Here is a 425-nt window from a genome sequence, read left to right on the forward strand (position 1 = left end):
CGCCTGGTAAGCCAGTTACCGGGAAGAAGTCAAAGAATGGACCCAAGCCTGAGACTGAGTGCTTTTATTGCAAGGGGAAGGGTCACTGGAAGCGGAACTGCCCCAAATACTTAGCGGATAAGAAGGCCGGCAACACCAAAGGTATATTTGATATACATGTGATTGATGTGTACCTTACCAGTACTCGTAGTAACTCCTGGGTATTTGATACCGGTGCCGTTGCTCATATTTGTAACTCACAGTAGGAGCTACGGAATAAACGGAGACTGGCGAAGGACGAGGTGACGATGCGCGTCGGGAATGGTTCCAGAGTCGATGTGATCGCCGTCGGCACGCTGCCTCTACATTTACCTACGGGATTAGTTTTGAACCTTAATAATTGTTATTTAGTGCCAAGTTTGAGCATGAACATTGTATCTGGATCT

Source organism: Triticum dicoccoides, chromosome 5B, assembly GCF_002162155.2.
Source record: "Triticum dicoccoides isolate Atlit2015 ecotype Zavitan chromosome 5B, WEW_v2.0, whole genome shotgun sequence".
Classification (NCBI taxonomy): Eukaryota; Viridiplantae; Streptophyta; class Magnoliopsida; order Poales; family Poaceae; genus Triticum; species Triticum dicoccoides.